The sequence below is a fragment of the Melanotaenia boesemani genome, chromosome 5 (assembly GCF_017639745.1).
Source record: "Melanotaenia boesemani isolate fMelBoe1 chromosome 5, fMelBoe1.pri, whole genome shotgun sequence".
In the NCBI taxonomy this organism is placed as follows: domain Eukaryota; kingdom Metazoa; phylum Chordata; class Actinopteri; order Atheriniformes; family Melanotaeniidae; genus Melanotaenia; species Melanotaenia boesemani.
The window spans coordinates 6,432,803-6,442,175 of NC_055686.1; the positions used below are offsets into that span (position 1 = coordinate 6,432,803).

Consider the following 9,373-nt stretch of genomic DNA (forward strand, 5'->3'; position numbering starts at 1 on the left):
AAAGCCTAATTTTTCTTTCCTTTTCAATGGGAAATAGTTCAGATAACGGGTGGCCAAAAGACTAGACTGCTGTTTAAACAATGCTATTATTTAAGAAAAAATAAAAGTACTAATTAAGTAAGATTAAGTGTAATTTATTACTAAACTACTAAATATTTTAATCTTAGCTCTTGTGATGCTGTTGTTTTGATTCAGTTAAATGACTTCTTGGATAAAAACAATATTTTGGAAAAATATCAATCTGGTTTTAGGACGAACCACAGTACCGAGACAGTCCTTTTAAAGATTGTTAATGACCTCAAATGTAATTTTGACGCACAGAAACTTTCTGTCTGTTACAGTCTGTCCTGCCACTCCTCCAGCACTCCCCTGTTCGGCCGCTCCTCCATTCACTCCTCACTTCCCTGATCCTCCACACCAGTTCCAGATCCGCTCATCATAATCATGTCAACCTGCCACACCTGTTTCCCATTGACTCTCCGGCCCTTATATACTCCACCAGTTCAGTCACTCCTTGTCGGACCTTAACCCACACACCTTATGGACTCACTCCCTCTTCATTCCCAGATTCCTCACCTCTGTATCGGTAAACAGTATGTTTCTGTTCAGTATACCTGTCATCAAATAAACCTGTTACCGTTCCCTTGTCTTCCTGGAGTCCTTGTGTAACACTGTCCTGGTTCTACTGGATCTAAGCGCTGCCTTTGATACAGTAGATCACCAGATTTTCTTAAACAGACTTAGAAGTCTGGTGGCCCTCTTAGGTACTGTTCTTAAATGGTTTTATTCCTGTTTCACAGATCGGCAGTTTTATGCAAGTATGGATACAAGCTTCTCACAGATCCATAAAATCCAATGTGGGGTTCCCCAAGGATCAATTCTAAGCCTACTTCTTTTTAATTTGTACATGTTGCCTCTTGGGGGTGTCATCAGGAGACACGGCATTGACTTCCACAGCTATGCTGATGATACGCAGCTTTACATCGCTGTATCTTCTGATGACCTGGAGCCAGTTAACGTCCTTTTAAACTGTATTTTAGATATAAAGTTATGGATGGCAGAGAACTTCTTACAGCTCAATCAGGACAAAACTGAAGTTTTAATTATTGGTCCTGAAGAGAAGAGAGAGATCATTTTAACACAAATACAAAACTTTAAACATTCTCAGTGTGTGAGAAATCTGGGCGTCCTTTTTGACTCTGAGCTTGATTTTGTTCCACACATTAAAAATATCACAAAGACAGGATTTTATCATCTTAAAAACATTGCCAGAGTCCACCCATTTCTTTCTCTTGCCAGCACTGAGGTGCTAATGCATGCTTTTATTTCTAGTAGATTAGATTACTGTAATGCCCTGCTCTCTGGTCTTCCCAAAAAGTGTATCTCTAACCTGCAACTACTCCAGAACTGAGCAGCACATATTCTGATGAAGACCAGGGCACAGGAACACATCACACCAGTTTTAAAATCGCTGAATTGGCACCTCATGCATTTCAGGATTGATTTTAAGGTTCTTTTAGTGGTTTATAAATGTCTTAATGGTCTTGGGCCTTCTTATTTATCAGATCTGCTTTTAAATTATGAACCATTGCAGACCCTGAGGTCCTCTGGAACCGGCCTCTTAGTTTTTCCCAAAGTCAGAACCAAGACTTATGGTGAGGCCTCGTTCCACCACTACGGGCCTTGACTGTAGTGGTGGACCTGAGCACCTGAATATATCAGAGACCTTCTACAGCCCCATGTGTCTTGCAGGTCTCTGACATCAAGTGATCAAGGTCTGCTAGTTGTTAAGCCAACACAGCTGAAAACCGAAGGTGACAGAGCCTTCGCAGCAGTGGCTCCTTCCTTCTGGAACTCCCTTCCTCTCAGCCTAAGATCTGTGGACTCCATGATCGCTTTTAAAAAGAAGCTAAAAACTCATCTTTTTTTTTTTTTTAACTTGCTTTTACTTAGTTGTATTTGTTTTTATTTTCTCTGTGTTATTGTTATTTTGTGTTCTGTTTTATTGTTAAACAATTTGTGATTGTTATCTGGAAAGGTGCTATATAAATAAACATTTACTTACTTACTTACTTACCAGAGAACCTCAGGGCTGCAGACTGTTGCTCTTTTTAAAGCTTATAGTTGAATTTTATTTGCTTTGGATTAGAATATTGCTTATTTAATCACATATTCTTATATTTTTACTACCTATTTACATGGCTTTCTGTTTTATTGTTTCACTGTCTGTTGTTTTCTTTCTTTCTTTCTTTCTTTGTTCCTTTTATTTGTTTATTGTTATTATTATTATTATTATTATTATTATTTTTAACCCAGTTAGTTTTTATAAATGTTTTTAGTTTATTTTCTCTTGTCCCCCCCATCTTAATTTATTTGATATTTTACCTGAACTCCTTTATCTGCATTTTTATCTTGTCCCTCTTATCAGTTCTTATTGTTTTTAAGTTTATTTAATCTTGTTTTTACTGTTTAACTCCAGTGTTTCCTACTGGGGATCCTTCACACCAGTGGCTCTGTCTGCTCTGCCTACAGGGTTGTTACCATGGTGACATCCTTTGTCTGGGTGGCTGGGGGTCCTGCACTGCAGCCCTGTGCTGTGGTGTGGATCCCGGCCTGCCCTGACCTGGGTGGTTCCTGTGGTGGCGCCCTCTGTGGTCATGGGTAGGCCGGCTTCCAATCTGACTGGATTCCCAAGATATCATTTCCTCACAGCAGTGTCGAGCCAGATGTTTTCATGTTTTCATTTTATTACTACTTTTATACTTATAAGTTCAGAGACAGTTTTTAGCGATGGGAGCTCATCTTTGTACAAAATAGGGTGTGGGTGGGTGGGGCGAGTGTGCACGAATCTTGGTTTGTATGTGTGTGAGTTTGTGTGCGACTGTGGGTGTGTACAATTATGAGGTGTGCCTATTCTATTTTTTGTTCTAATTTTGATGTGAAGGCTTTTAAATCTTGTATTGAATGCATGATTTGTTTTTATCGTGTACAGCACTTTGTGTTGCCATTTGCATGAAAGGTGCTCTATAAATAAAATTTGATTTGATTTGAACTCAGCAGATCAGTTAGGGTCAGACAGGAAACTAGATCCAGGAGTGTAAAGATTATGTCATTAATCGGTCAGGGGACTTCAGCACTTTTTTTGTTTTGTTTTCTTTTTCCAATCATGGACTATTATGGTGACAACTAACAGGCAGAACACTTCAGTGTAACGATAATCTATAAAGAAGACATGCATCAGTACAAAGCAGAGTACCCAAACACAGCCAATGCTGATATTTCTAATCCTGACCCCACGGGTGTTTTTCAAACCCATATAGATGACGGGGTGAACAACAGCAAGGTACCGCTCTACACAGGTCAGGACATGAAATAATATTTCTCCGTGGAAGCTAATTGAAGCGAGGTAATTTCCCACCACATCTAATGCTGCAACATGAACAGTATAAGCACATAAGCTGCAGAACCATCCAAGGACGAAGATCAACTCCATAGCAGCCAGGTGGTAGGCGAAGAGATCAGAGTGGCTCGCCATCCTGAATGAGTGCTGCTGCCGCCATTTCTGGAAACCCAGGTAGAGGATGATGGTGGAGAAGGGGAGGTGCAGGATTGCCCTTATTGTATTGATGGCAAAATATGCATTGATACAGTGGTCCACTAGAATAAAACTAAAGGTGGATGAAACATTTACTGACATGTTTTTTTCAGACTGTGTTAACCTAAAAGAAAAACAAACAAACAAAATAAATAAATAAATAAAAACAGGAGAAAAAATATGAGAAAACATATGGAAGTAGAATAGGGTCATAAGTTTTGTATATTTGCAAGTTGTCCCCGTGTTTTGTAACATACAAGTACGTATTAATTCTGCAGGCCAGAAAATACAATTTAAAAAATGCAAGTGCAAATAAGCAATACAAGTTCAAATAAAAAATACATGTTCAAATCAAAACTACAAGTTCAAATCAAAAATACATGTTCAAATCAAAAATACAAGTTCAAATCAAAAATACATGTTCAAATCAAAAATACAACTACAAGTAGCTCTGTCAAAGTTTGACACGCTACTACTGCACCAATCACAGAGAAAGGAGGGTGGAGCTTCTCTGTGTCTAAAGAACACATTTTGTGCAATAAGTTATCGTGGGATTTTGTGATTCATGAAGGGGGGGCTGGTGTGTGTGTACACGTGTATATGTGACTGTGTGTTTTATTCTTATGTTTTTAATCATGTAAAGAACTTTGTGTTGCCTATGGCATGAAAAGTGCTTTACAAATAAAGTTTGATTTGATTCGATGAAGGCAGTGTCAAAAATTTGTATATAAAAAGAATGCTCAGAAATGAACGACTCACAGCTGTGAATCGGTTCCCATCGTTCATTTAAAAGAGTCGTTCAAAAGAATCGATTTATTCATGACTGTCACATCTCTATATTATTCACCATTGGTTTGTGCCAGTCTTATGCTTTTGCAATTCATTCTACAGTACAGCAAGAATATAGATATAGACTAAGATATAGAAAGTACCCTTACTAAGCTAGGGCTAAAGGTTATTCAGTTATGTTTCACTCTCAACTTACAATCAAATGTGAAATGAGCTGAATGTTAAAAAAATACAAAAATAAAAAAAAGCTGTCACTAATTGAATTATTAATTGGGTTAAAAAACGATTTTAAATAATGGGACGGTCCATATTGAATGCAATTTGTTCATGTGTGTGTTGCAGTCGTGATTGCCTAGAGCAGTGTTTCCCAATCCAGGTCCTCGGGCCCCTCTGCCCTGCATGTTTTAGATGTAAACCTACTTTAACACCTGAATTAAATGAATGCTCGTTAACAGGTTGCAAAGAACTGGATGAGGAGGTTCATTAATTTGAATCAGGTGTGTTGGAGTAGGAACACGTCTAAGACATGCAGGGCAGGGGGGCCTGAGGACCTGGATTGGGAAACACTGGCCTAGAGACAGATACCAAAAATGTCTTTTGCACCTGATACTCCACTATGTCCTCAAATGTGAAAACTTATTCATCCTTAGCTGGACAACGTCAGTGGCGATGTTTACAGGACAAATTGTAAAATGTGTCTGTTATCAGACATCATGCATCAAGAGAGCAACACTGGAGGCTCGTAAGAACACAGAGGACTAGACAGAAGACAGTGTCCCAGTTCTTCATCCACCATCATCTCCTGAGACTGATCCGGTGTGGGACATCATGTCATGATTGATCCATGTCCGGAATTCAGGACGATGAGTTTTCAAAGTCATATGAAGCATATGAAGTAGTATCAGCCATTATAATATTATATATGTCCATTTAAAGAGAAAGTCAGACTAAGTTCTCAATGTATTTAGTTTATATTTTAAAAATTCATTGTCACACGCTCCACACAAACAGATGTGCTTCAGTTACTGGTGCTACTGCCGCATGATTCTACAGTATCTCTTTAACTAAGTTAATTGTGCAATAACTAAGTTGTGTGCATATGGTATTTGTTATATATTTTCCTCCTGTATGTTAAATAGGGATGCATGTTATTACAGCTTTATGGAGCCTAATTAACACCACTTTATATGCAATAATGTTGCCCAATAGTGTCCTAGAGTGTTTTGAATACGTTAACATACAATATGCCATTACTTAGGGTGTCAGATCTACCAAAAACTTTGTTCATGGCATGAAGGGCTAGGGTCCCCAAAACCTATTCTGCTTAGGGCCCACTGAAGTCTAGAGCCGGCTCTGTATGGATCCTGTAAACTTCTAGATTCAAGAAAACTGTGTCAATACTGCAAAAAACAAGGTTTTCTTTAAGGAAACTGATTAAGATGTTCATTTTTGGAAAACATTTGCTAATTTTTAAAAAACTCCAGACTTTCATTAAATGAAAGGTTCAGAAGAGCAGGACTGAATGAAGAAAATATTTAAATACACTTTAAAAAGTGTAAAAGAAGTATTTTTGTGGCAAAAGCACTGTAAAAATATGATCTAACACAATAATGAAGATAAAAAACACTTACTCTGTTGGTAACAGGAGGTTTTTACTGACTGACCTTCACTTCAAATGTGCAGTAAAACTTGTGTTCATGTCCCTTATATTGTGTTGCACAATCAGGATAGATTTTGTTTTTATTTAAATTTAAAGTCATTATACAGACTACATGGTGCATCAATCATTTTGATGGCATCTCATTTCCATGTTACATAAGTTCAGTATTTATAATAATGTCTGACATCATTAGCTGAGTTCCTGTCATGTTTAATATCAATCACTACTCTACAGTCATGACTGAACCACAGAGAAACCCATTAATTATATGATGAATTATTTCAATTTTACTATGACAGCTTAGCACGTTACCATGTTAAATTTGACTAAATAGCACAAAAGGCAAAGTGGAAAATATCAGATGTCTTTGATCAACAACAAACTACAAAAACTTTTATTGATTACAATCTGACTTGACAACACAACAGGAACATTTTGTGTCACAAAAATTTTCCCATTTATCTTTAGAAGAATATAAATGTCTAGAATGCTGTTTGCATAAAATCAATAGAACCAGTTAAAGGATTTTTACAATAAAAAGCTCAGGGAAAAGCCTAATTTTTCTTTCCTTTTCAATGGGAAATAGTTCAGATAACGGGTGGCCAAAAGACTAGACTGCTGTTTAAACAATGCTATTATTTAAGAAAAAATAAAAGTACTAACTAAGTAAGATTAAGTGTAATTTATTACTAAACTACTAAATATTTTAATCTTAGCTCTTGTGATGCTGTTGTTTTGATTCAGTTAAATGACTTCTTGGATGAAAACAATATTTTGGAAGAATATCAATCTGGTTTTAGGACGAACCACAGTACCGAGACAGTCCTTTTAAAGATTGTTAATGACCTCAAATGTAATTTTGACGCACAGAAACTTTCTGTCTGTTACAGTCTGTCCTGCCACTCCTCCAGCACTCCCCTGTTCGGCCGCTCCTCCATTCACTCCTCACTTCCCTGATCCTCCACACCAGTTCCAGATCCGCTCATCATAATCATGTCAACCTGCCACACCTGTTCCCTTATATACTCCACCAGTTCAGTCACTCCTTGTCGGACCTTAACCCACACACCTTATGGACTCACTCCCTCTCCATTCCCAGATTCCTCACCTCTGTATCGGTAAACAGTATGTTTCTGTTCAGTATACCTGTCATCAAATAAACCTGTTACCGTTCCCTTGTCTTCCTGGAGTCCTTGTGTAACACTGTCCTGGTTCTACTGGATCTAAGCGCTGCCTTTGATACAGTAGATCACCAGATTTTCTTAAACAGACTTAGAAGTCTGGTGGGCCTCTTAGGTACTGTTCTTAAATGGTTTTATTCCTGTTTCACAGATCGGCAGTTTTATGCAAGTATGGATACAAGCTTCCCAAAGATCCGTCAAATCCAATGTGGGGTTCCTCAAAGATCAATTCTAAGCCCACTTTTTAAAATTTGTACATGTTGCCTCTTGGGGATGTCATCAGGAGACAAGGTATTGACTTCCACAGCTATGCTGATGACACACAGCTTTACATTGCTGTATCTTCTGATGACCTGGAGCCAGTTAACGTCCTTTTAAACTGTATTTTAGATATAAAGTTATGGATGGCAGAGAACTTCTTACAGCTCAATCAGGACAAAACTGAAGTTTTAATTATTGGTCCTGAAGAGAAGAGAGAGATCATTTTAACAAAATTACAAAACTTTAAACATTCTTAGTGTGTGAGAAATCTGGGCGTCCTTTTTGACTCTGAGCTTGATTTTCTTCCACACATTAAAAATATCACAGACAGGATTTTATCATCTTAAAAACATTGCCAGAGTCCACCCATTCCTTTCTCTTGCCAGCACTGAGGTGCTGATGCATGCTTTTATTTCTAGTAGATTAGATTACTGTAATGCTCTGGTCTTCCCAAAAAGTGTCTCTAACCTGCAACTACTCCAGAACTGAGCAGCACATATTCTGATGAAGACCAGGGCACAGGAACACATCACACCAGTTTTAAAATCGCTGCATGGGCTCCCCGTGTGTTTTAGGATTGATTTTAAGGTTCTTTTAGTGGTTTATAAATGTCTTAATGGTCTTGGGCCTTCTTCTTTATCAGATCTGCTTTTAAATTATGAACCATTGCAGACCCTGAGGTCCTCTGGAACTGGCCTCTTAGTTTTTCCCAAAGTCAGAACCAAGACTTATGGTGAGGCCTCGTTCCACCACTACGGGCCTTGACTGTAGTGGTGGACCTGAGCACCTGAATATATCAGAGACCTTCTACAGCCCCATGTGTCTTGCAGGTCTCTGACATCAAGTGATCAAGGTCTGCTAGTTGTTAAGCGAACACAGCTGAAAACCGAAGGTGACAGAGCCTTCGCAGCAGTGGCTCCTTCCTTCTGGAACTCCCTTCCTCTCAGCCTAAGATCTGTGGACTCCATGATCGCTTTTAAAAAGAAGCTAAAAACTCATCTTTTCTTTTTTTTTTTAACTTGCTTTTACTTAGTTGTATTTGTTTTTATTTTCTCTGTGTTATTGTTATTTTGTGTTCTGTTTTATTGTTAAACAATTTGTGATTGTGTAACCGGGTGGTTTTACACCAGGGTAATGATGGCTGTGTGTTTTCCGACCCTATGCGCGGTCGTGAAGGCATCACGGGCCGTATTGCTTCCGTTTCTCCGCGTAGGCTCATCAGGGAGAGTATAAACAGGTGTGGTAGCTAGAATGTCTTCCTCTCTCTACCTTTGGGCGTGTTGGCGGCGGTGCGGCGTGTCGCCACGAGCTGGTTGCCGTGGTTTGATGGAGCCGGGTCGTCTGGGTTTATTTGTCGGGCCGTGGATTTTCTTCTAGCTTGCTGGCGAAGGTAAGGGCTGGTATGACGCTGTAGGATGCATTATATGTATACACAAGGCTAACGTGTATTCTTTCACACTAGACAGAGCTGCTGGTATATCTGGAGTGGCGTTGGAGTAGGAGCTACGTTGCTCGGGAAGGAGGTATGGATGAGACTAGTTGGCTTCTTGGTTAGCATGCATTGTGGCTAACTGTTTGTTCTCCCTGTAAAACAGATTGCCTCTGCTCCTTGCTGTGCTCTCTCTTTAGTGCTGTGTTTAGTGCTCTCTTTAGTGCTCTCTTTAGTGCTTTGTTTAGTGCTTTGTTTAGTGCTCTCTGTAGTGCTTTGTTTAGTGCTCTCTGTAGTGCTTTGTTTAGCGCTCTCGTTAGTCTATGGTGCTCAAATTATGTGACGGTGCCCATAGTAGTGGGTTTTGCGCAACTTAGTTGACTGTCCCACCTATCCTATGTCCTAATCCAGGGTCCACGCCCTTTAGATTATTTTGTTGTTTTTAAGGGTTTGGTAAT

The 9,373-nt window shown here is 39.0% G+C and overlaps 1 long non-coding RNA gene across 1 annotated transcript; it reads right to left on the reverse strand.

The window, feature by feature from the left end:
• Positions 1 to 369: 369 nt before the first annotated feature.
• LOC121640665 lies at positions 370 to 7,142 on the reverse strand. The gene is made up of 3 exons (XR_006010553.1): positions 7,106 to 7,142; positions 4,426 to 4,427; positions 370 to 493 (listed from the first exon to the last, which is right to left on the reverse strand). It is a non-coding gene; the product is annotated as an uncharacterized LOC121640665 (long non-coding RNA).
• Between the last annotated feature and the right edge of the window lie 2,231 nt (positions 7,143 to 9,373).